Here is a 26,958-nt window from a genome sequence, read left to right on the forward strand (position 1 = left end):
TGCAGCATGGCCCCAAGCCTGGAGAAATCCACCAGGAGGCCTCTGCCTGAAGCAAGCCAGCAGCCCCCTGGGCAAGTGAGCAGTCAAGGCCTTACTCCAGCGACCCCAATCCCAGAGCAAGCAACCAGCTAGGCCTTGACCCCATTGCCAACTAGTAGTGAAGCCCCACTCTAGAGCTGATCAGCAAGGAAATCTCACCCAGGAGCCTACCAGCAGAGAGATCCTGTTTCCATAGCAACTCATGCTTGCATGTCTTAATTTTATTACATAGTATTCAAAAACACTAATGCAATACAATTTATTATAGCTATTCTATTGTTGGACATTTAAGGATTTTTAAACAAAATTGCATTCATTGCTGCTATGAATTTTTTTTAAACAGAGCCCTTTAAAAATAATATTTTCAGAATAGTTCTTAACACTAGACTTATTTTCTTTTGTATTTCAAATGGGGATAAAACAAAAGCTTTTCAATAGAGCCTAGAGTACACAGGTAGAGCTGAGATAGGTAATATTCCACAACCTTCTATGTCCTTTGTCCAAACTCAACCCTCAATTTCCTTCTCAAGCTCCACATTGGCTACCTAAAGTAAACCACCTCTTCTCTTCAGCTTAAACCTCTTCTTCTCTCATTCTCATCCAACTCAGCCTCTACACCTCATAGCCTCCTCATCTTTGGCTGCTCCTTCACCTGTGCCTCTGGAACTCTAATTCCATAGACAACAAACTTCCCTTAATTTAGAGCTCATCCTTTCAGGCTCTTTCACAGATGGCACTATATTCCTACTCAACTTCTAGTGTACTGGCCTTGCTTTTCTCTCTTTCCACTTCCCTTTCCATAGTCTCCCTTTTTCTGTATCACATAGCAACCTTTCTTTCTTTGAGCTTAACTCCATTCAAATTTACTACACAACCCAGATCCAAATAGTGATTTTCTATTGCTCCCCTTCCCATATCAATTTCTTTTCTTTCTTAAAAATTAGTACCTGTCTTGCAGGCTGCTTCACCTTGATATTTGTGCTTATTTTTTAAAATAAACTTTTTTTTTTAACGAATAGAAACCTATTTTCTCTCCCTCTCACTCCTCACCCCATTAGAAGAAAAACAAAATTTTTGCAAAAGATATGCATAGTTAAACAAATCATGTGCCCTCATTGCCTATGTCCAAAAAATGTCTTATTCTGTATATCACCTCCTCAGGAGGTTGATAGCATGTTTTATCCTTGGTCCTTTGGAATTATGTATGGTCATTTACAGTTTTCAAAGTTTTTCATTTTTTTATTGTACTGTATAATACTATAGTATAATAGTATAAGATACTAATATAATAGTATAAATTGTTCTTATTCTGCTTATCTAAATGTTATCAGTTCACACATGTCTTTCTATATCTTTTCCAAATAGTCTATTTCCTTATTTTTTATAGCCTAATAGTGTTCTATTACATTCCTATACCATAATTTATTTCATTATTTCATTCCCTTAGTTTCCTGTTTCCCACCACAAAGAGCTGTTATAAATAATTTTGCACAGTTATGTTTCCTCAAATGCCATAACCTCCCAGTTCCACAACCTTATTTCCTATGACCTGCTCTTCCCCTCCAGGTCAGCTGCGCACAGGGATGGTCACATGCTTCATTTTGCCATCAACCACAAGTACTACATTTTAATTATTGAAACAAAAATCTCTGCGATGCTTCTATTGTGTCATAACCTGCAGTTCTTTCATACTGTCCCACACCATCATCCCTGATCTAGTTTGATTTTTCCTTACCTGTCAATCTTGATCCTATAGTTAACCATTTCTACTGTATACTGCCTTCTATTCTTGGACTTCTTGTAATCCTGTCCCATTGATGTTTATCCTTTGATGAGTGCCAATCTCACTTTAATTTGCTTCCTCTGTTCCTACTCATGTGTTGATAGAGGAAATAATGAAAATGAGTCAATAGGGTGCTGTACAAATTAGTTGAATCTCAACAAGGTCTTTACCACAGAGTAAATCCATTTACTCTTTCCTGGTTGATTCTCTATCCCATTCCTCACAAGGATTATTCCAAATCTTTTTTCTCCATGAGCCTCCTATACTGTCTGCTCTATTCCCATCATCTCAGAGGAGGATCTTCATATTTTAGTCAAAAAAGAGAGCATTTGCTGTGAGATTATCCTTCTCCTCTACGTCTCAAAACTTTGCAAGTTTTCCTCTTTATATTTTCCTTTAGACCTGGCTCTGATGAAGAGGTTTTTTTTGCAAAGGGCAATCCCCCCACATGTACACTTACTCCCATCTTTTCCAGCAGATCAGTGCTATAATAATCTTCCTTCTCCCCAGGCCCCCTTCCCTAACCTTCAATCTCTCCTTATCTACTTGATTCTTTCCTTACTCAACTTTCCACGCTCAACTTCCCCTTGGAAGGAGAAAAATCCCTCATAGATCCTACCATCCCCCAAAACTACTGGCCTATATTTCTCTTCTCTGTCATAGACAAACTCTGCGAAGAAATTGTCTATACTCCTTTTGCTTTTTCTTACTTGTTTCTCCACCTTTTTCATACAGAATTCTGAACTTATCGATCTCCAAAGTTCCTTGTAAATTAATTGACCAGCTAATTGCCTAATGATGGCCATTTCTCAGACCCCATACTTCTAATTCTTTCCATAGGATTCAGTGTTATTGACCACCCTTATCTGAATACTCTCCATTCTATTATTTCTTCTACACTAATCGTTCTCTGTATTTCATCTTTGTTTCTTTCTTTGGCTCAGGCTATACTTCAAAATGGATGTGTTGTAGACATCTCAAATTCAGCAGGGGAGGGGAAGGAGGTGAGGAAAGCAATAAGTCTTTTTTAAACGCCTACTACACTACTAAGCACTTTACAAATATCTCATTGGATTTGCATTTCCGAATTTGAACTCATTATCTTTCCCACCCATTTTATATTTCTGTTGGGGATGTTATCACCCTTCAAGTCCTTCAGATATTATCTTTGATTCCTCATGCACCTCTACCCCACACATCTGCTCAGTCACCAAATCTTTTTGGTTATACCTTCATGCCCTCCCTTATGTCCATCTCTTAGTGTACACATAAGCACTAGTCTAGTTTAGGCTCTTACCCTTTTTGTACTATCACTATTACAACAGCCATCTAATTGGTCTTGCAGCCTCAAGCATCTTCCCTCTCCAATTCAACCTCTATAAAGTTGCCAAAGTGATTTTCCTAAAGTTCAGATCCGATCATGTCATTTTCTTACTCAATAAACTAATTTAGCTCCTTATTTCCTCTAGGATCAAATAAGCCCCTTTGATAGGCATTTAAATATCCTGGAAACAATATGTCCATTATTCACTGTCCTTCACATGGTAATCCAGACATACTGTTCCTTACGCATTGCATTCCATCTCACATCTTTGAAACTACACTGGCTGTCCTCAATGCCCAGAATGCACTACCTCCTCATTTTTGCGTCTTAAAATCATTTCCTTCAAAAAATCCATATAACACCTTCTGCTTCCCTATAATTGCCAGCTTCCCTGTTCTCTCTTAACTTCCCTTTCATTTAATTTGTATTTATTTACATACATATTGTCTCCTCTGTTCTACTATAACGTTTTCGAGGGTAGGGACTCTAATTTTTATATTTGAATCCCCAGCACTTAGTACAGGCAGAGAGTAGATGCTTAATAAATGCTTGTTGCTTGATTACATTAGAAGTAGTGTCTTTTCATAGCTCTTTGAGTCCTACTTGCTTCTTAGAGTTTTGTTACATTTAGTTTGATTTTTTGGGGAGTAGTTTTTCTTTCTATTTACATTGTTTCTGTGTATTGTTTCCTTCACTCTGCTTACTTCACTTGGATGGGCAACTACATTTTTTCTTAATCTTTGATATGACAAAAAGTGGTGCTATGGAGTATGTGGGGACTTTTCTTATCAAAGACTTCCTTGGTGTATAAGGTCAATAATGGAGTCGATGGTTCAAAGGGTATAGCTATTTTAGTCATGTTATTTCAAATCTCCCAGTTCCACCAACAATAAGTGTGCCTATCCTTCCACAACCCTCCAGTAAAACTGTTACTATTGCGTGTGTGAATGTGTGTGTGCATTTTAATGAACTTGAAAGGTGCAAGGGGAAACCTCAGGGTTATTTTGACTTGCATTTCTCTAATTAGTAATTTGGAGGATTTTTTTATGTGTCTATGAATACTTTGCAGTTCTCCTTTTGAGAAGTCCTTTGACCATTTATCTGTTGGGGAATGACTATTAATCTTAGATAGATATATTGTTTATATATCTTGTACTAAACAATTTTCAGAGAAATTTGATATAATAATTTTTTTCATTTGACCAGTTCCCTTCATATCCTAAGCACATGAATTTTGTCTGTGAAGAAGCTGTTCAGTTTCATGTAATCCAAATTATCTGTTTTATCTTTGGTTATTGTCTCTTTCTCTTGTTTCATTAAAAATATATTTCTTACTTATAGCTATGTGAGGTATATGAACTATTTCTATTCTAAATTTTTAAAGGTATGATCTTTAATATTAAGGTCACATATCCATTTAAAACATATTATGGAATATGGTGTTGGTCTAAGTTTAATTTTTGTCAGGCTGTCAGTTTTCTCTGCAGTTTTTATCAAATAAGGCATTTTATCCTAGCTAATTTGTTTTCTACTTTATCCAACACTTGTTTATTGAGCTCTATTGTTTCTGAATCTCCTTTGTGTAGTTCTTTCCATTGATCTGTCTCCCTCTTCTTTAACCAGTACCAATTTGGCTGTAATCCAAACTCTTTTACCTTCCAGAATATGATAGGAGGATATGATTCTGGATTTGAGGGCTTAGAATATGGATCTTTTAATGTACAAAAAAGATCTTAACGTCATCAATAACCACAATGGTGCTGTTACTGATCTAGAGCCAGACATCCTGGAGAATGAAGTCACATGGGCTTTAGGAAGCATTGTTAACAATAAGGTTAGTGGATGGAATGGAATTAGAGCTGAGTTATTTAAAATCCTAAAAGATGATGCTGTTAAAGTGTTGCACTCAATATGACAATCAACAGTGGCCCCTGGATTGGAAAAGATCAGTTTATGCCCCAGTTCTAAAAAAGGGCAAAACCAAAGAATGTTCAAATTACTGAACATTTGCACTTAATTCACATGCCATCAAGGTTATGCTTAAAATTCTGCAAGCTATGTTATGGCTTTGATGACTGCTCCTTTATAATATAGTTGGAAGTCAAGAAGTGCTATTACTCCTCTGTCCTTACTTCTTTTTAACATTTCCCTTGATATTCTAGATCTTTTTTCTCCTAAAGAATCTTAATATTTAATCACGTTCAGTAAAGTATCCTCTTGGTAATTTGGTATAACGTTAAAATTGTAAATTAGTTTTGTTTTTTGTTGTTATTCAGTCATTCAGTTGCATGCATGTCTGCATGACCCCATGGACTATATAACATGCCAGGCTCTTCTATCTTCTACTATCTCACAGGGTCTGTCCAAGTTAATTTTCATTGTTTCCATGATATTATCTATTTCATCTGTCATTACCTTCTCTTTTTGTCTTCTATCTTTGCTAACATTAGGGTCTTTTCCAATGAGTTTTGTCTTCTCATTATCTGACCAAAGTATTTATTTAAGCTATGTCCTTCCAATGAATAGTCTGAATTAATTTCTTTAAGTATTGACTGATTTGAACTCCTTGCTATCCATGGGACTCTCAAAAGTCTTCTTCAGCACCACAATTCAAAGACATTGATTCTGTGCCACTCAACTTTCCTTACAATCCAACTCTCATGGCCATACGTTACTATTAATAAAACCATACCTTTGACTATATGGAACTTTGTTGACAAGGTAATGTCTGCTTTGCAGTATGCTGTCCAGATTTGCCATAGCTTTCCTTCCAAGGATCTTTTAATGTCATAGATGCAGCCACCATCTACAATGATCTTTGAGTCCAAGGATATGAAATCTGACACTGCTTCCATTTCATCTCCCTCTGTTGACCACAAAGTGATGGGACCAGGTGCCATGATCTTATTCTTTTTGATGTTGCAAGTTAGCTTTCATATTCTCCTTTTTCAACCTCATCAAGAGGCTTTTTAATTCTTTTCCACTTTCTATCATCAGAATGCTATCATCTACATATCTGAGATTGTTGACATTTCTCTCAGCAACCTTAATTCTGGCTTTTTATTCATCCATCGTGGCTCTTCACATAAAATACTCTGTATATAAGCTAATAAGGTGAAAACATAGAGTCTTGTCATACTCCTTTTTTAATCTTAAACCAATCATTTGTTCCATGTTTGGGTTGATCTTCATACATACAGGAGCCTTAGGAGACAAGTAAAATGATCTCATACTCCCATTTTTTGGAGAACTTGCCACATTTCATAGTGATTCACACAGTCAAAGGCTTTAATGTTGTCAGTGAAGCAGAAATAGATCTTTTTCTGGAACTCACTTGCTTTTTCTGTAGTCCAGTGAATGTTGAAAATTTGGTTTCTGGTTCCTTTGCCTCTTTGAAAACTAGCCTGCTCTTTTGGTACTTCTTGGCTCACATATTGCTGAAACCTAACTTGCAGAATCTTAAGCATAAACTTGCTGGCATATGAAATAAGTGCAATTGTTGAGTAATTTTATTTGCTATTGCCCTTCTTTAGAACTGGGACATAAATTGATCTTTTCCAATCCACTGGCCACTATTAAGTTGGCTAAATTTGCTGGCATATTGAGTGCAGCACTTTAACAGTATCATCTTTTAGAATTTTAAATAGCTCAGATAGAATTCCATCCTCTCCACTAATCTTACTGTTAGTAATGCTTCCTAAGGCCCACATGATTTCATTCTCTAGGATGTCTGATTCTAGATCAGTAAATATACCATTGTGGTTACTGGTGATGTTAAGATCTTTCTTCTACGTTGAAGGATCAGAGGAACTGAAAATATGATATCCTGGAAGGCAAAAGAGCTTGGATTACAACCAAGAATGACCTACCCAGCAAAACTGAGCATAATCTTTCAGGGGAAAAGATGGAGATTCAGTGAAATAGGGGACTTTCAAACTTTCCTGATGAAAAGAGCAGAACTGAACAGAAAATTTGATCTTCAAACCCAAGACTCATAAGGAGCATAAAAAAGTAAACAGAAAAGAAAAAATACATGTTATTCATTAAAGCTAAAATGTTTACATTTCTACCTAAGAAGATGATACTTGTTACTCAAGAACTGCATCTCTGCTAGGACAGTTAGAAAGAGTATAGTTGGAGGGGGTTGATTTTAATGTGATGATTAAAAATTAATTAAGGGGTTAAAAAAAGGATTGTACTGGGAGAAGAGTAAAGGGGGAGGCAGAATGTGGTAAATATAGAAAGCCTTAGCAGACAGCCATTTTGCTTTCTTGCCCTTCTTTTTCTTTGGCATGTTTTTTGGTTGCTGTTTCCTGTACAGTATTCAGAACCTCTGTACATAGTTCCTCAGGTACTCTATCTACCAGATCTAATCACTGGTATCATCTCCACATTCATATTCATAAGGGATTTTGTTTAGATTATATCTATATGGTCTGATGATTTTCACTACTTTCTTTAAGTATGAATTTTGCAATAAGAAACTCATGATCTGAGCCACAGTCAGCCCGAGGTCTTATTTTAATTAAATGTATAGAGCTTTTCTACCTTTGGTTGCAAAGTATGTAATCAATTTGATTTCAGTTTTAACCATCTAGTGATATACTTGTGTGGAATTGTCTTTTGGGTGCTTAAAAAAGTGTTTGTTATGACTAATGAGTTATCTTGATAAAACTGTATTAGTCTCTGTTCTGCTTCATTTTGTACCACAAGGTCAAACTTTCCTTTTATTCCAATTATCTTTTGAATTCCTACATTAGCATTCCAATCCTCTATGATAAATGAGACATCTTTTTTGGATGTTATTTCTAGATGTTGAAGGTCTTCATAGAACTGAACAACTTTGACTTCTTCAATATAAGTGGTTGGAGCACACACTTGTATTACTGTATTATTGAATGGTTTGACTTGGATTCAAATTAACTTTTTTAGTACTATCATTTTATTGTATGAGTGTGGCCTAGCCATGAGCACTGAATATTCCTCCAGTTCTTTATTCCTTTGAGTGCTTTGTAATTGGGATATTGATTCTTTAGTATGAGTTTTGTGGCTATTGGAATAAAATTTCCTGATTCTTCCTTCTTGCATTTGATTTATGAAGGCTTATTTTTTAGTCAAGAACTTTCTTGAATCTATTAATTGAGTATATTTGCTGATTCCTTAGGGTTTTCCTAGTAAACCTCCATATTATCAGTGAACAATGACAGTTTTATCTCCTCTTTACCTATCTTTATTCCTTTAATTCCCTTTTGTTGTCTTTTTGATATTACTAGCATTTCTAGAACAATATCAAAAAATAGTGGGCATCTTCACTTCACTCCAGAGTTATTAGATAGGATACTAGTGTACCTTATTACATATTATTCTTACTTTTGGTTTAAGATAGATGCTTTTTATGACATTAAAAATGTCCCTTTAAGTCAGTACTTTATAGTGTTTTTAGCATAAAAGAATGTTGTCTTTGTTAAAAGATTTTTCTTTGCATTTATTGAAATGTTCATGTGATTTTGGATATTTTGGTTTTAGTATGATTAATTATGTTGGTTGTTTTCCTAATATCAAAACATCCTTATATCTCTGATATAAATTTCACTTGATCATGAAGAATGATTTCTTGGATAAATCTGTTTGATAAAATTTTGTTTAGTTTTATTTTTTATGTCAGTGTTCATTAATGATATTGTTCTATCATTTTCTTCCTGTGTTTTATCTTTCCCTGGTTTAGGTATTAGGACTATTTGTTTAATTAAAAAAAAATTCTTTTTCAATTTTTAATAATAATTTGTGAAATATAATTGCTATAACTGCTAACTAGAAATTTGATGGAACTTTCCAATAAACCCATTGGGAGCAGGAGTTTTGTATTTTTTTTTTAGCAGTTCCTTTAGAGTTGGATCTATTTCCTTTTCTGAGAGAGAGTTGCTTGAAATCTCTATTCAGTCTTCTGATAGTTTGAAGATTTTATATTTTTGAAGATACTCTATTTTTTATGAGTGTGTTCTCAGCTTTGTTAGCATATAACTGTGCATAACACTCTGATTATTTTTATATCTCCTTTTTTATAGTTTTACTTTGCTCAATTACTACTTTATTGGTTTAAATTTCTGCTCTCTTCTTTTTAATTAGACTAGGTAAAGTTTATCAATTTTATTTGTTTTTTCAAACAACCAGCTTTCAGTTTTATTTATATTTTTTGTTATTTATAATATTATATATAATATATGATATTATTTATAATATTTTATTATATATGATATTATTTATAATACAATAAATAACAAAATATTATTTATTTTATTTTATATTATTAATTATATCATAAAAATAAATAAATTATTAAATAAGTTGCTTAATAAATAAATGTATATAAAATAAACAAATGTGATATGTATTGTGCATATATATGTGTGTATATATACATATATATATATATATATATATATATATATATAGAGAGAGAGAGAGAGAGAGAGAGAGAGAGAGAGAGAGTTTCCAATTTATCAAATTCCCATTTAATTTTTAATCTCATCTTCTGGGGTTATTTTTTGTCTGCTTATGTGTTGGCTTTCTAGTTTCTAAGAAATGCACATCCAGTTTATTTATTTTCTCTTTTTCTATTTAGTTAATATATGCTTGTAAGGTTATGAAATTTCCTCTGTGAACTGATTTAGGTGCCTCCCACGAATTTGACATGTTGTTCCATCATTATCATTTTCTTTTATGTAGTTATTAATTTTTTTCGTGGTGTGTTATGTGACACTCATTATTTGGCATTTCTTTGTTAAGTCTCCATTTGGATCCGTATTTTTTCTTTGCAGTTCCTGAATCAATAACTATATTTATGTTATGGTCTACAAAGGATGTATTAACTATTTCTGCCTTTTAATATTTGTTTGCAATATTTCTGTGCTGTAGTACATAGTCAATTTTCATTAAAGTTCCACATAGTGCTGAGAATATGTATATTTTTTGACAATGCCATTTAGAAGATGTCATAAATCTCTTAACTAGTTTCTCTAACAATTTATTCAGTCCCATTTTTTTCCTTTTTGTTTATTTTTTTGGTTAGTATTATCAAAAAATAGGGAGGGATATTGAAGTCTCCTGTCACTATTGTGTTACTGATTATGTCTTTTATTTACTTTATGAGTTTGGATGCTAAAGCATTCAGATCATTTAAGTTCATTACCAACATTGATTTGTTGTCTATAGTTCCTATTAGCATATTATAATTCCCTTGTTTATTTCTTTTTATTTTTGAATGTTTTTGATTCATCAGAGAGCATGATTATAACTCCTACTTTTTTGGATTCACTTGATGCATAGCAAGAAGTTTTTTTTTTTTATCCCCTCAGTTTTATTTTGCTTATGACTATTCTTTAAATGTGTTTTTAACTGTATAAGCAACAGATTGTAGTGATTTGTTTTCATATTCAATTTGTCACTTTTTTGTGTCATAGAATTGTTTAGTACATTCACATTTAAAGTTTTGAGAGTTAGACTTTTCCTCCACTTATCTGTAATTTTTTTCAAGTTATGATTTTTCTCTCATCTTCTGCTATGTACATTGTATTATGTACTTTCAGTTACTTTATGCTTTTTGTTTTAAAGGTGGCCTTTTTCTACTGACCTACTTTCCCTCACCTGTGATCCTTCCTTTCATTTGTTACTTCTTTTGCTTTGGGACTAAGAGAACTTATTAGTTCATTCTCCTTTTATCTTATTATTTAATTCTCTCCCCATCCAGCCCACCACTTTTTCCTTCTCATTTAAGTAGATTTCCCTTTCCCTTCCTCTTTTTCAACCAGTTCTGTTCATTAGTTTTTATATGGCATGTTTTGTAACCCTTTCAAAAAAGGTTTTCTTTCACACTTTTTTTATTACTCCAAATCCTCATTCTTTGATTCATTATCCCTATAATTGTCTAGTCTCTCTCTTTTCTCTGTATTTCTCATGCAATCAAAGCTTCCATGTCAATCATCTCTAGGCAGTTTCTGCCACTGCTTTATAGAGCTTACCCTGTGGAATCCCTTTTCCATTGTGCCAAGTGTTAAGAAGGCACTGCCATATGGTAGGTCCCCTCCCCCATTGTTTCCCTTATTATGCAGCTTGACACTGCTCTCTATCCTCCCATGATTACCCTTATTTACACATTTGCCTCAAAATGTCTCTGGTTCTGTGCTCCCCCAGGCACCAGTTGCTCCCATGGGTATGAATTTTCCCTGTCCTAGTGTAGCATGAGTAGACTTTTCAAGTGCCAAATCTCCCAGGTTACTGCCAATGTATAGTCCCAGCCTCCTTTCATTGACTATATCTTATCAGCTATAAGAGCATTTATCAATGAAATCTAGTCTCACCCCCCAAAATAAGACCTCTTTCCTTTCTTCCCCTGTTCATTCCTTCACCCCTCCTCCTCACCTACTCCTCCCTGAGCTCCTCTTTTCTAGATCACATTTCTAGATCTCATTGCTGGACCTTGATTTGGCCCTGGCAGATCACACTGTCTTCTTTCTCCCCCATTCCTTTTCCTCTTGTTTTTGTGTGCTCTCCCAAGTTAGAATGTAATCCCTCAGGAAAACATTGATTCACCTGTAGTCAGGATACCATGAGCTTCTGTCCATAACACGTTCTGTCCACCTCTTCGGTGTTATCTCCATCAGACTTACACTTTAATTCCAATCTCATTGTGTCCATTGTTTCTGTTGTGCAAGCCATCAATTCCTGCTTTCACAATTCTAATTCATCTTTTGAACCCCTCAGGAATAACTTATTGTGATGCCATATTCTCACATTCCAGAGAGTCCCTTATCTCACCAAAAGTTGGATCATTTTTCTTTGTTTTGCTGTATTTATTCATAGAGACCTGGATTTGTTTTCTAGATCTGGAGGTTGCATTTCCTTCCATTATTACTGTTTTTCCTGATGATTTATCTGTTTGTGTTCAAGGTCTTTGAGTTTTCTTCTTCCTTAAATCTTTGGTAATTGCAGTTACTCCCCTACCCCTACACCCATTTTGTCTTGTGACTCACTTACTGACTTCTTTCCCCCTTTAATTTCCTTGTGGGGAAATTACACTGGGGCAATTTAGGGTTCATTAGCCTAGATCTCTGCCCCAAATAACTTTTGGGGAGTCAGAAATTGTCCCTGCTAGATGTTGTGCTCTTTCCTTCAGGTTTACTGGAGTGCTGAACTTTGCACCCCAATATATGTAATGTCCTGTTCTTGTGTTCTGTCTTGCTCCCAATATTCCTTAGTTCTGTGGCCCTGTGCCAACAATACGGAGCTTTATGATACTGGTGCTATGGGACTGACTTCCTCAGCACTGACTGGTAATTATATAGGATTGTCACTGGCAGTTCAGAGCTTTGTATTGCGATAGCTACAGGGTTGTGATACCTGGTAGACTTTTTCTCCTGAAGAGCTCATGGCCTCACTGTCTGGCTGTCATGGCCAGGAAAAGTTTCCACAGCCTGGAGCTGGAGGCTCCAAAGCACTGGAAAGAGGAAGAAGGTCCGTAGTGTGGAGGTGGGTTTTGTTGAAAGCCTGAGTCCTGTATGTGGGGCTGCTAGTATATCCTGCCTGCTGGTAGTATGGGAGGAGGAAGCAGGGTATTGGTGACCTCAGGCTGAGCAAACATGGAGACAGCTGAAGTTGTCTTGTTTTTTATGCTGAATTTCTATTTTGGAGAAGTTTAAGAAGTCATGAGGACCAGAGAAAATGTTTAGTCTGCCATCTTGTTGGTCATGTGACCTGGAAGTTCTCTTGATATTCACTTTTGATTATTTTGTGGTTTTTCTTTCCATTTCTATAGTTGAAGTGCTTTTATATATTGTTTTCTTTGCTCTCCTTATTTCGCTCTGTATTGGTTAACATGAATCCATGATTCTCAGTTATCAACAAACACTTTAAGCACTTACTTTGTGCTGGATGCTATGCCAAATGTTGGGGATACTCCAAAGACACTGAAGAGGAATGGTATCAGGACTCAATGCTGAAAAGAATAGGGAAAGGAATCTGGTACTGCTTGCTTTTTTCTGGAGGAGTGAAAATAACCAAACAGCTGTTTTGGTTACTGCAAGTCTTGAGATAAACCAAGGTACTGCATTATTTCTCTACTTGCAGTGATCTCCAAATCCTTGCTTTTTCCCTTTGACTAACAACCTGGACAGGTATACAAGGCATTTGAAGAGCCATCAATATCCAGAAGATGGTACTAGTAATATAATGGTGCTGTACGATGAGATTATGCCAGGACGAGTGATAGAGAGGACAGCTAAAATAAATAATACATTCTGTGCTGTAAAGATTGCAAAAGTACATGAGGATGATCAGCTTTGTCACTATTTAACATGCAGATGTTTAATTGGAAACCTAAATAATATATTAAGCTTTCTGTTTGGGAATTAGTCTCTGCCACTCTGCTTATCTGCTTTTTGGACGAGCAGAGGATGTGATGAATTTCCAACAACAGGTTCAGATTACTTTGCTCAACACCACCAGGCAGCCACCATTAATGATCTTTCATCTCCTGCTCAGACATAGGGTTTCTTCATTCTTTCAGGATATAGGTACAACATCTGCACCCGAGTAGGTGTCCACCTAGAGAGGAATGAGAGTCATTAGCCTTGAGGAAGAAAGAGAAGTCTATCACAGATTCCTTCCTTGCTTGATGAAGCTTTCAGCTATTCAACATTTTATATAATTAAATGAAAATAACTGTGCTCTTGCCTTTTGCAAATCTTAAAATTCATCTCACTTGTATAACAAATGGAGTTCTGGTAAATGAACAAAGAATTTATTTTAAAAGTGGATTTCTGTGGGCTTGATGCTACATGCTTATAATCTCTGCTGCTGGGGAGACTGAGCTAGAGAATTGTTTGAGCTTGGGAGTTCTGAGCTGCAATGGTCTAAATCAGTTAGGTAGCCACAGTAAATCTGATGTCAATATGGTAAACCCCTGGGAGACAGAGGTGGGACTTTGTGGGGACAGGGGAAGGAAAAGGTTGCATAAAGAATGGCAAACAAAAGCATGTTGAAAAAGAGGCAGATCAAAGGCATTACGTTTCCAGCATAGGCAAGATAGAGAGGCTTGTTCTTAAAAATAATAAACAAAAATAAAAAGGGGATTTCTTTTGCTTGTCCATTACATATGCCAGTTTCCTTCCTTCTTAGCTTTAGTACTTGGGAGGCTCTGATTTCTTTGGTAGTAGTATTCTGATCTACTGATGCAAAGTATATAACCATTTCAATCTGATTCTAATTCTTTTTTTAATGTTTTCTTGTATATTTTCCATAGAGGATCTACTCAATGCTCTAGAAGTGTTTCTCTTACTATTTTAATTTCATTCTCTCTCTTTAAAAATGGAGTTTTTTTATTAAGGAGAAAAATAAAGGAATCACCTGTTGGAGACATAAGAGTTCCAGTTTGGTCCAATTACACAAAAATCATTCACCACTTGGTAATGTTCTGCAGCTCTCTTGTACGAATTTCTCCATATCTTGATTGATCCACAGAGGTCATTGGAAAAATATCTGCTTTGAGCATGTCAGTTTTTTCTTTTTTTTTTTTTTTTTTTTAATCATTGTCATGCATGTGATCAGTTCCTAGCTAATCTCAAGAAATAAGAAAAGAGAGTAAGGGCAAGATAACATTTCTCTCAGAGCTACTATACAAATAAACTCTTTGGCTTCTACAGAGGAGGACTCTTATGATATTTTATTTTCAAACCCTTAGGCATAAAGCAGAACAAAATTCACTGTAAAGAGAGAAAGGGGACAAATTCTAGGAAAATTCTAGGTCTATAGATTTCTGGCAGTCAGACTGAAACAGTCTGGTGAGGGGTTTGTAGGATGAGGAGGACAAGTGACTATCCAATCAGTAGATAAACTCTTGCAGTTTGGCTAATTAATTTATAAGTGTGGGACCTAAAGTGGTTCCTCTGATGGTGGATCCTTTTGGAGGACATTATCTTATATCAGATGTACCAATGAGAGAAGGAGAGAGTAGGAAAAAGCATGCCATAGGAATGTTTGGCTACACACAAATACTTATCACCAGCTGCTGGAAATTCTGGTAGGTCTGAACTGCAGTCTTTAATTTTTTTTAATTAGAAGGAATTTATTTTATTTACCTCCCACCACCCCCTTCCGTACTGGAAAAAATGAAAGAAGGAAAGAAAAAAATCCTTTGTAACAAATACAGTAGACAGGCAAAACAAATTCCTGTGTTGGCTGTGTCCATGTGTGTCTCATCCTGCATATTTAGTTTAGCACCTCTTTGTCAGAAGGTGTTTCATCATTGGACCTCTGGAATCAGGACTGGTTATTGTTCTGAGTTGGTCAGAGTTCTTAAGTCTCTAGTGCAGTCTGAAAGAAATTGCGCAGGAGTAGGTTATGGAGTTGGGTGTTCTGATCAAAGGTACAATTTGTCTTTCCTGGGAAGATACTGTAGATGATGCAGCCACCCTTACACACTGGAGCAAACCAGCTATAACATAGTATACATTCAAAAGGTGACCTTTTGTTGCAGCAACATAAATCTGGGTGTGAAAAAGTCTTGAAAGAATAAAAGGCCTTTGCCATACAATGAGCCCAATTTCAGCTTGGGTGATGACAATGATGGACAGATTGGCAGAGATTGGAGCAGGACATGATAGGCGAGGCAAGAGGCAGAATTGGCTGCTTGAAATTCAGGATCTGAGTTTACCTTTCATCTTCCAACATAACCAGTCTACCTTTCCTTCTGGTCAAGTATTGTCTAAATAATTGTTGTTGTCACTTCTTATAGGCAAGTCCTTGAAATAAAGAGGCTAATGCATTCTTACACTCATCAAGAATCTTTCTCTTGCACTTTGGATTATTTGTAGTTTTATTTTTAAATATACATTTTATTTTCCTCCAATTATATGTTAAAATAATTTTTTACATTAAAAAATATTTGAGTTCCACATTCTAGCCCTCCTTGCCTCTCCTCCAGGTTATATATGTGCAATCATGTAAAACACTTCCATATTAGTGATTTTGTAGAAGAAGACTCAGAGGAAGGAAGGAATAGTATGTTTGAGACAGTATCATTTCTTTTTCTGGAGGCAGACAGCATGTTTCATCTTGAATCCTTTAGGATTATCTTGGATCGTTGTATTGCTGAGAACAGCTAAGTTATTCACATTTCTTCATTGTGCAATATTGCTCTTACTGTGTACAACATTCTCTTGATTATGCTCATTTTGCTTTGCATCAGTTCATATAAGTCTTTCTATGTTTCTCTGAAATCATCCTGCTTATCATTTCTTAGGGAACAATAATATTCCATCACAATCATATGCCATAGCTTGTTCAGCCTTTCACCAATTGATGGGTATACCCTCGATTTCTAATTCTTAGCCACCACAAAAAGAGCTGCTATAAATATTTTTGTACAAATAGGTCCTCCCCCCAATCCTTCCCCCAGCCTTTTTTTATCTCTTTGGAATACAGACTTAGTGGTGTTATTATGGAATAAAAGACTGTGCACAATTTTGTAGCCTTTAGGCTATAAACTCCAAATTCCAAATCCACAACTCTACCAACAATGCATTAGTGTCCCAGTTTTCCCACTTCCTTTTCAACATTTATCATTTTCCTTTTTTGTCATATTAACCAATCTGATAGGTGTGAGATGGTGCCTCAGAGCTATTGTGATTTGCATTTCTCTAATCAATAGTGATTTAGAACAATTTTTATATGACTATAGATAGCTTTAATTTCTTCATCAGAAACTGACTGTTCATATCCTTTGACCATTTATCAACTGGGGAATGACTTGTATTCTTATGTATTTGACTCAGTTCTCTGTACAGTTCTCTGTACTCAGTTCTCAGGCCTTTATCAGAGATATTTATTGCAAAAATTTCCTTCTTTTCTATTTTACTTCTAATTTTGGTTGCACTGGTTCTGTTCATGCAAAAACTTTTAAATTTACATGATATATTTATATAATGTATAACATATTTATATAATATACAATCAAAATTATTTCTTTTACTTTTTGTAATATACTGTATATCTTGTTTGGCTCTAAATTCTTCCCTTATCCATAGATCTGAAAGGTAAACTATTCCATGCTCTCCTAATTTGCTTATGGTATGTTATGTACAAATCGTGTACCCATTTTGACATTATCTTGGTATACTATATAAGATATTGTTCTGTACCTTGTTTCTGCCATACTGTTTTGTACTTTCCCAGATGTTTTTGTCTAGTAATGAGTTTTTGTCCCAAAGGCTTGGATCTTTGGGTTTATTGGGCTGTTTATAATTTTAAAAAAATTAAGATTGTGATGCTCTTTTGAGCAGCAGGGCATCAGTTATAACTAGTGAGGGACAAGTAGACTTTCTTCTGATGTATGGATATTTAGAAGTCCCTCCCAGCCCTAGTATTCCTTCAGTCACGGGAACATAGAAACAACAAAAACAAGTTTAACATCTAGTTAACAAGAATAATTATTTAAAACAATAAGCTAACACAAACATTCTTAATAACAACCTATAAACTAGTATAACAATTAGTTCCCCATTCCACTTAACTGAATTTGCTAAATTACTTCTTGTACAATTTTCACACCATGAATTACTAAATTGATTTGGGAGTCCATTTCCTACTGCTTGCCCCAGGCACCAACATTACTAGTTATGACTGTAGTGGGCATTTTTAGACACAGCAATTCTCTTGACTTCTAGGAAATAAATAAATTCGTGCTCCACCCATTCAGGAAACTCCTCCAACCACAAGTGACTCAGACTTCCATGTGATCTGGGCAGGTCACATGGGCCTATTAATGAATGGGAAAGATCTTCCCATTTAAATGATATATTATTAAATTACTATTATTAAATTATTATAGTGTCAAGTTCATGTCCCACAACAGTTCCAATTGCAGCCCAAACAAAATTAAAATGTTAATTGGGAAATAATCAAAAAAACACAATTCTTATTTAGTTGTTTTTCAGTCATGTTTGATTCTTCATGACCCCTTTGGGATTTTCCTGGTAGAGATACTGGAGTACTCTGCCATTTCCTTCTCCAGCTCATACATTTTACAGATGAGGAAACTGAGGCAAATAGCGCTAAGTAACTCGCTTAGGGTCACATAGCTAGCAAATGTCTAAGTCTGGATTTGAATTCAGGTGTTCCTGACTTTAGGCCCCCAGCATTCTGCCCACTGTTCCAGCTAGCTGCCACAAAAAATACAATAAAACATAGATAATAATCATCATGTGGTTTTCTGAGTCACAGGCATCTTTATGTATAGTTTAATGACAAATGTTTCCACTTGATTTTGACATCATTGGTGTAGAGTAGACAAACTCTTCTTCCAGTGGCTGTGCTGGTCTTAGACTAGCAACATCAGTGGAAGTAAAATAGAACTACCCTCTCTCCTTCCTGTACTTCCTTCCCCATCCCACGCCCCACCACCATTTAAGACGGAGACTTTTATTTGGAGGGAACAAAAGAAATCTGTATACTTTGCTACCATTTTAAAAAATTAATACTAAATTGCAATTACATTTTCAGAGGATCCATGTTAGGTTCACATTCCGTCACAGTTCAGATGGAGAAATGTGATTGTAATCAGTGCCCAAGGAATTAACAGCTGCTCCAAGATTGCTGATAAGGAGAAACTCAAAGAAATGATTCACTGTTAATAGCAAAATGACCCTGAAAATAGTTCTTTTGAAAAAGAAATGTTAATCAAAGGCTTGCTCACTTAAAAACCTTGAGGTTTTGTTTTACTTGGCAGAGCTTGAAAACATAGGTAAGGTATCTGAAGTGTTTGGATCTATTCATTTTTAACCCTAAATTCATTTCTAAACCTAATCCTAAATTTGTTTCTCACCCTAAATTCGTTTCTAAGTTATAGGGGAGTGAGTTTCAGCCTAATTCATAGAGAGCTGGCCTTGAAGCCAGGAAGACCTAGGTTCAAATCTTGCCTCAGAACCAAACTAGTTATGGACTCTGGGCAAATGATTTAACTTTTTAGTGTATTAGGCAACTTTGATCTGTGAATAAGCTAGTACCTATCTCTACCCTGTAAGGCAAGTTAAAATGAAAAACAAATTGAATGCAACTCACCGTATATTACCTTGCTTGTAGTAGAGGCCATGGCTAGAATAAGGTCTCTTTGGGATCAGAGCTAATAGACACCCATATGGTAGATAGCATAGTTCATTATAATTCCTCTGGAATCATGGTTGTTTATTGAATTGATCAGAGCTCCCAAGTCTTTCAATATTGTTTGTCTTAAAAATGTTTATGTTGTGTATAACCTGTATCAAATTGCCTTCCATATTCAGAAGACGGGAGGGGAAGTGGGAAAGGGAGGAAGGGAGTGAGAGAGAAAAATTTGGAACTCAAAATCTGGTAAAAATGAATGCTAAAAAACTGTCTTGACATGTAATTCAGAAACAAATTAAATGCTTATTTTAAAAAATGTTACATAAAGGAAATAACCAGAGCATGAAAATAAAATGTTTACATCATCATGTAAACTGGTCTCACAACTCTGATCACATCATGCTCTTTCAGTTCATATAAATCTTACCAATTTTCTCTGAGGCCATCCCATTTGTCATTTCCTATAATACAATATCCCACTGCACTCATATATCATAATTTGTTCAGTCATTCCCAAATTGGTGGGCGCCCCTTTAAGTTTCAGTTCTTTGCCACCACAAAAAGAATGGCTATAAATATTTTTGGTCCTTTCCCTCTCTCATCTCTTTGGATTATAAAGAGGATTGTGCTGGAGCCAGCTCCCAGCAGCTATCAATATTAGATTGTTATATTTTTAGTGTACTTAAAAATACAGAAACTAACAAACAAAATCAGGGATGGATATATTGTTTTGTTGACTGCCTAGCTTTAAGAAAGTCATGGAGAAAATGTTAATAATATAAATTGAACTTAAAAAGGTATTATAGGCACAGTGAAGTGATGCAGTGGATAGAGCATTGGCTCTAGAGTCAGGAGGACCTAAGTTCAAATCCAGACTCACACATTTACTAGCTGTGTGACCCTGGGCAAGTTAATTAACCTTGATTGCCTCAAAAACAAACAAAAAATATGTTTCACCTACATTTTTCTGTAATTTGAGTTTTAAAACCTTGTTATTCTTTTTTTCCCCTAGTTTGTTCTAGGCTTTATTCCAGAGTAAATTACAGGAAATTTTTGTAACTCAAGGCAGATTGTGAGAAAAAAGGACAAGGTGATAAGAATTATTAAGGAACAATTGTATATAAATTATAGCATCAGGAATAAACTTTAACTTCCTAGGTAACAAGCCAGCTTAGTAAAATGGAAAGAGCACTGCATTTGTAGTTAAAAATGAATGGGTTTAAATCAAGCATGTGCTGATAAATGTGTCATGCTAGGTTCTCCAACAACAAAAAATGTACTCATGACACACATTCAATGTTTAATCTACATTAATATTTTCTCCATACATTAAGTTTAGACAATCAACAAAACAGCAAATTATGCCTTGCTTTGTAGCAGCTGATTTTCCAACCTGTAAAGTGCTCAGACCAAAAATTAAAAATGGACTCATAAGCTGGCTCCATTATGTCCCTGACTGACTCTGGACAATTCTTTCAATCTGTCCAGGCATTAGTTTCATCACTGGTAAAATGAAACATTTGAACTACATAAATTCCAAGGTCCCTTCTAATTATTAAAACCTATGATTCCACAGCTTACACTGAATTAACGTCAAAAGTAAAGGGGGGAAAAGTTTTCCATGAGGTTTTCCTTATATTTGGATCTATTATCTTTCCTGCTCTCTCTCCTTTACTCACACTAATTGAAGCCTCCTTTCTGTAGATAGCCTCCACTTCTGAAGGAGTGTAACCTTTAAGGACCTTAGATTCTTAATTGTAAAATTAGAGAATTAGACCACATGACTTATGAGATTTCCTTTCAGCTCTAGATTTAATATCTGTATTTGAATAGATATTCTTTGTTCTCCATTACCTTCTATTTGGGGTGCCCTGAGACTGTTACTCTGTATTAGTAACTATAGTGACCAGCATTTGAATGATCCATAGTTAATTGTATTTAATTTTTAATCCTTGCTTCTGTGTTATCTGTAAATAAATTTGAAGGAAGCACAGGATTCTAAATAGCTCCTGTCTATTGGAACAACCCCAGTGAAAGTTACGAGGTCCTTGAAGAAGTATATACCGTATGTGGTTATCTCTTTCAAACAGACTGGGACCATACATGCAACACACACACACACACACACACACACACACACACACACACACACACACACACACACCCCAGTTCTCCCTGGGAAAGTCAGATGAAACTGAAAAAAAAAAAACTGGCCTCTAAACAAAACAAAAATTTTCTATATTAAAAATGACTGTAAAACTCACAAAGGTGAGAGAACTTTTTCTCTTTCTAAAGGACCTTGAAATTATTTAGATTTTAAGTTCTTAGGGGAAATTTTATATGTCTAAATGCAAACATGAATAAAATAGAGAAAGAGGAGATCAATGAATTGTGCATGCAACCAAAAAAGCTAGAAAAGGAACAAATTGAAAATCCCAATTAAATACCGTATTAGAAATTCTGAAAATCAAAGGAGAGATTAATAAAATTAAAATTAAAAAAACTATTGAACTAATAAATAAAACTAAAAACTGGTTTTATGAAAAAAACAATAAAATAGATAAACTTTTAGTTAATTTGATTAACAAAAAGAAAGAAAACCAAATGTCCAGCATCAAAAATGAAAAGGGTGAATTCACCACTAATGGAAAGGAAATTAAAGCAATAATTAGTGGGTGTTTTATCCAATTGTGAACCAATAAATCTGACAATCTAAGTGAAATAGATAAATATTTGCAAAAATATTAATTGCTTAAATTAACAGAAGAGAAAATAAAATACTTAAATAACACCATTTCAGAAAAATTGAACAAACCATCAATGAACTTCCTAAGAAAAAAACCTCCAGGGCCAAATGTATTCACAAGTGAATTCTACCAACCATCTAAGAGCAGTCCTCTAAAAACTATTTGGAAAAACAGGCAAAGAAGCAGTCTTACCAAATTCTTTTTCTGATACAAATATGATGCTGATTCATAAACCAGGAAGAGCCAAAATAGAGAAAGAAAGCTATAAGGAACATAGATGCAAAAAATTTCACTAAAATATTAGAAAAGAGATTACAGCAATTTATCATGAGGATAATTCACTATAATAAGGTGGGATTTATATGAGGAATGCAGGACTGGCTCAATATTAGGAATACTATCAGAATAATTGACCATATAGATAACAAAATTAAGAGAAATTATATGATTATATCAATAGATACAGAAAAAGCTTTTTTTTTTTGACAAAAATACAACACTCATTCCTGTTTAAAACACTAGAGAGAATAGGAACAAATGGACATTTCCATGAAAAGTAGTGCCTATCTAAAACCATCAGCAAGAATTTTATGTAATGGGAATAAGTTAGAAATATTCCCAATGAGATTGGAATATCCATTTTTACGATTATTATTCAATATTATACTGGAAAGGTTAGCTTTAGTAATAAGAGAAGAAAAAGAAATTGAAGAAACTAGAATAGACAAAGAAGAAACAAAGCTATCACTCTTTGCAGATGATGTGGTGGTATAGTTAGAGAATCCTAGAAAATCAACTGAAAAACTACTTGAAATAATAAAAAACTTTAACAAAGCTGCAGGATAGAAATAAACTCACATAAATCATTAGCATTTCTCTATATTACTTACAAAGCCCAGCAGCAAGAGATAGAAAGAGAAATTTCATTTAAAATAACTGTAGAAAATATAAAATATTTGGGAGTCTGCCTGCCAAGACAAACCCAGGAACTATATGAACACAATTATAAAGTACTTTTCACACAAATAAGGTCAGACCAAAATGGAAAAATTATCAGTTGCTCATGGGTTGTCTGAGTCAATATAATAAAAATGGCAATTCTACCTAAATTAATTTACTTATTCATTGCCATATCAATTAAATTATCAAAAAAAAATATTTGATAGAACTGGGAAAAATTCATCTGGAAGATCAAGAATATTAAGTGGCCTAGATGTGCTAGATCTAAAACTGCATTGTAAAGCAGAAATTATCAAAACTACATGGTACAGGCTAAGAAATAGTGGTGGATCAGTGGAATAGGCTAGGTACACAAGGCATAGTAGTCAATGACTATAGTAACTTACTGTTTGATTAAACCCAAAGAATCTAGTTTCTGGGATAAGAACTCACTATTTGACAAAAAGTGCTGGGAGCACTGAAAATAGGGTGGCAGACAGTAGGCAAATATCAACATCTCATACCATATACTAAGATAAGGTCAAATGGGGACATGATTTGGATATAAAGGGTGAAACTATAAGAAAATTAGAAAAATATGGAATAGTTTACCCATCAGATCTATGGAAAAGGGAAGAATTTATAGAGATAAAGAACATTATAAGAGATTAAGACAAAGAGAACACTATAAAATGCAAAATGAATAATTTTGATTGCATTAAATTTAAAAAGTTTTTACACAAACAAAGCCAATGCAACCAAGATTAGAAAGGAAGCAGGGAACTGGGAAACTTTTTATAGTCAGTTTCTCTTATAAAGGCCTCATTTGTCAAAAATATAGAGAACTGAGTCAAATTTGTAAGAATACAAGTCATTTCCCAATTGATAAAGTCATTTTCCCAATTGGTCAAATAATGTGAAAAGGCAGTTTTCAGATGAAGAAATTAAAGCTATCTATAGTTATATGGAAAAACACTCTAAATTTCTATTGATTAGAGAAATGGAAATTAAAACAACTCTGAGGTACCACCTCACATCTATCAGATTGGCTAATATGACAGAACAGGAAAATGATAAATGTTGGAGATGATGTGAGAAAATTGGAACGTGAAGTGGAGTTGGTGGAATTGTGAACTGATCCAACCATTCTAGAGAGCAATTTGGAACTATACCCAAAGGGCTATAATATTGTGCATACCCTTTGATCCAGCAATACTACTAGTAGTTGTATATCCTAAAGAAATCATGAAAAAGGGAAAGGGACCTACATGTACAAAAATATGTAGAGCAGCTCTTTTTGTTGTGGCCAAGAATTGGAATTTGAGGGGATGCCTTTCAACTCGGGAATGGTTGAACAAGTTGTTGTATCTATCTATCTATCTATCTATCTATCTATCTATCTATCTATCTATCTATCTCTCTATCTCTCTATCTATCTATCTATCTAAAATGTTCTATACGAAATGATGAGCAGGTAGATTTCAGAAAAACCTGGAAAGACTTACATGAACTGATGCTGAGTGAAGTGAGCAGAACCATGAGAACATTGTATAGAGTAATAGCATCATTGTGTCATGATCAACTTTGTGAAACTTAGCTCTTCTTAACAATAAAATGATATGTCAATTCCAAAAGACTTATGACAGAAAATGCTATCCACATCCAAGGAAGGAACTATGGGTTCTCAAGGTAGATTGAAACATACTATTCTCTCTTTTTTCCTTTCTTTCTTGTGGTTTTCCCCCTTTGTTCTGATTCTTCTTTGAAGACTAATATGGAAATGTGTTTAATATGATTGTAGTTGTATAACCTATATCAGATTGCATGCCATCTTGAAGAGGAAGGAGGGGGGGAGTAAGGGAGAAAAAAGTGAAATTCAAAATCTTATAAAACTGGATGTTGAAAACTATCTTTATATGAAACTGGAAAAAAATAAAATACAATTTAGTGCGCGAAAAAAGAAATTATTGATTCTACTCTGCATATCCAGCTCTGCCTGAGTTTAACTCCATTGGACCTCATGTCAGACTTGTTCCTCAGTTTGTAAAGATTGTTTTCTTTGGGTTTTCTTCTGGATGCCTAAAATAGTCATGGTAGCATCCACTCTTAAAGTTCCAGTGCTAGGAATCAGTCTTGAAATCATTAGTTTTCCTGAAGTGCAACTAAAATTGAAGTCTTTCCTTGACTGCTTATGGCACTCACCTCTATAATTATGAAATAGTTTTCCTCTTGCTGAAAATGTCTCTTGTTCTTTGATAATGGCTCAAGAACAATGGATCAAGTGCACTTGAGAAAGCAGTGACATTGGATAAAGTGTTGAGCACATGCACCGAAATGTTTAATGACAGGGGAAAACTGAGCAACAATTATTTGCCAAGAATTGTTCTTTTGATACACTGATGCTATCTATCAATGAGTTGTTGGGAAAACTTCTCTCAGTGTACTGTGATGCTCATGAGAAAGAATGTGATGAATTCTCCCTAAAGGTCTGCTACTTCATGATATACTGGATTCTGGAGTTCCCAACAGAATTTAATCTGTATCTTGGTTTGATTTGCATGACCAAAGAGTTTCAGGAAGTAGACAGCCAGCTGGAATATGAAAAACATATCAACCTCATTAACATATCCAGCATCCCTTCTTGTGATTGGATGAGAAGAGTCACATGGAGAAAAAAGGAGAAAAAAGAAGGGGAAAGTCTGTCTGCTGTTTAACCACCTGGAGCCCATTGTATCGGCTGAGCACCTTACTTTTCTGGAGCATAAATCTTTCAGACAAATTTAATTCGCAGATGATCAAAGATATGTAATTCATGACTGCCTGGAAAATAACCCTATTCTGGAAAGATCCATTGCTTTATTTAATGAGATCTCAAAAGGTGTCCAATTCATGGTTTTTAGCAAACCAACTCCACAGCAAAGAGCTGAAGTCATTCCAAAATTCATAAATGCTGCTCAGAAACTCCTTCAGCTACAGAATTTTAACACATTGATGGCAATGGTGGGAGGATTAAGCCAGAGTTCTATTTCTCACCTCAAAGAGACTCATTCTTGTCTTTCTTCAGAAGTTACAAAGGACTGGAATGAAATGACAGAACTGGTCTCCTCCAGTGGCAATTATTGTGGTTACTGCAAAACTTTTGCTGACTGTGAAGGCTTCAGAATCCCCATCCTGGGCATTCACTTGAAAGACTTATTCACCATTCACATCACTTTTCCAGACTGGACTGAAGATAATAAAGTCAATATTGTGAAGATGCATTAGCTCTCAGCGACCTTGAGTGAACCGAGTGCCTCACACTTTAGATTCCAACCTAATGTGGATGTTATCAATCTCCTACCATTATAGGAAAATCACATTATCAGGCTCAAGGAGAAGCACAATTCAATCCAACAAAAAGCAGATGCTTGTTCATCTTTTTAATTTTTTTAAATTTGAGGCAGAGGGGGAGGCTTGGGCCTGTGATTTTCTTGCTTTATCAATGGAGATCAGCAAGTTGCTTGTAATTTATAGTCTTAAAGTTGCCTGGGGCGAAGTGACAGATGAGTTTAAACCTGTCTTCCTGACTCCAAGAATACTGATTACTAGCCCATGCAGCCTGTCTGCTCACCCATACTTGATGTTTATTGGTACTGCCTACAATTTGTTGCTTCTGTCTCCTTAGAGTACTATGTTACAAATTCTGAAGGTCACTTCTACTTGGGTAAGGGGATAAGGGAAAAGCAGTTAAATTCCCCTATCCTTGACTAAAACGGATACGGGACAGAATCTCTAAATGGATTTAAACAATCTCAGCTCTGAGAGGTGACTTTACATTTCCCACATGCTTTTGTGGCATTGTTTGTTATCAAGTCAAAAAAACTTGAGTTCTAGCTCCAACTTTGCTTACTTATGAACTATTTGATCATCCTTAGATACCTTATTAATAAAACTAGGGGGCTGAACTAGGTGATGCAAAGGTTCTGTCCAGCAAT

The 26,958-nt window shown here is 35.1% G+C and overlaps 1 long non-coding RNA gene and 1 pseudogene across 1 annotated transcript in view; both read left to right on the forward strand.

The window, feature by feature from the left end:
• LOC140523886 (uncharacterized) overlaps window positions 1–26,958 on the forward strand; it is a 150,820-nt gene that overhangs the window by 105,033 nt on the left and 18,829 nt on the right. The window lies entirely within an intron of this gene.
• Window positions 4,852–26,332, forward strand: LOC140529056 (ras guanyl-releasing protein 3 pseudogene; annotated as a pseudogene).

The sequence above is a fragment of the Notamacropus eugenii genome, chromosome 1 (assembly GCF_028372415.1).
Source record: "Notamacropus eugenii isolate mMacEug1 chromosome 1, mMacEug1.pri_v2, whole genome shotgun sequence".
NCBI lineage: Eukaryota > Metazoa > Chordata > Mammalia > Diprotodontia > Macropodidae > Notamacropus > Notamacropus eugenii.